This window comes from Leptodactylus fuscus, chromosome 11, assembly GCF_031893055.1.
Source record: "Leptodactylus fuscus isolate aLepFus1 chromosome 11, aLepFus1.hap2, whole genome shotgun sequence".
In the NCBI taxonomy this organism is placed as follows: Eukaryota; Metazoa; Chordata; class Amphibia; order Anura; family Leptodactylidae; genus Leptodactylus; species Leptodactylus fuscus.
Genome location: NC_134275.1, coordinates 9,589,320 through 9,590,615, shown reverse-complemented (window position 1 = coordinate 9,590,615; position 1,296 = coordinate 9,589,320).

The window sequence follows — 1,296 nt, the reverse complement described above, 5'->3', positions numbered from 1 at the left end:
ACCTGATCTTGTTACTGTTTTATTTCTCTTCTCAGGATAATATTTTGTAACAAAAAATAATAATTCAGTTTTGCCGTATTGCAGTTTGTATATTGACCACCAGATGTCAGCACAACACAAATCCTCACTTTTTGGCGGTGCTGTGAAGTATCTTTTCTTATTACTAGGAGGAGGTTTCAATGATCTGAAACATATTAAAGAGTTTGGGCTAAACTTCTATCTTACGCATAGCCCCTGGGACCCCACTGATCATAAGAATGGGGGTCCCGTGTCCCTTGTATTAACAGAGCGGCGGTCGATCATGTTCACTGCTCATCTCTATTGGCGAGTACAACGCACGACTGTCTCCGGGTATATCTAATGAACATTAAAGGTTTATAAACCCCTAATCGTACACCCTACTGGGGAATTCAGGGATAATGGGGGAGGGGATATGTTTAGGATCTTCATCTCTTGATCAGACTGGTTATAAAGAGTGTCTCCTGCTCTGGAGGACCCATCCTGTCCTGCATTACACAGCCCATTGATATGTATGGACATGTAATGCTTCATTTGCCCTGTGGTGGCGCTGCAGCGAAACTGAACACTTCGTGTCAGGCTGATCAGCGGGGTTCTAACAAGTAAGGTTTATCCAGAATGGAAACTCTTCACAACATGTGCAGGCTGGGCACCCCTTTATAGATCTTATATATAGTGGTCAGTATTGTCGGCCATATTGGGCTGCAACATTTGTTCCATCACAGGGGTGGAAGAAAAGCAGCTGCAGACGCTGAGACCTTCACACCCCGAGATAACCTATCTTCTGGGACTTTATATATCTCTCCACCATTACTAAAACGTTGCTGTATTTTTCCAGAGACAGCGCCACACCTGTTTACAGGCTGTGCATGGTATTGCAGCAGCTGCATTCACTTCCATGAAGCTGCAGTACCAGACACAACCATGGGCAGGCGCTCCTCAGGATTGTCGAATCTTGGACGAACCTTTTAACTCCTGATAACTGCACAGCCTGGAGTGGCAGGAAGGGTCAGGACCCCCGGAAATATTGGCGCCATTACTTGTTCACCATTTACGTGAAGTTTTTGGCGGTGTTTTTTTTCTGCCGCGTCCTTTGTCACCAAACAAGTAAGTGACTAATGAGTCCTGTTTATAAGCATGGCTGACCCTGAGAGGAGATAAGCGGTGTGTTAGCAGCTGCTCGCTCTCACACTGACGCCCATCAGACGGTTGGATGTGGCTGTACGCCGGCAGCTCGGCCCTGGGAAGCGGTGACAGGTGTGCACGTGCGCCTATATA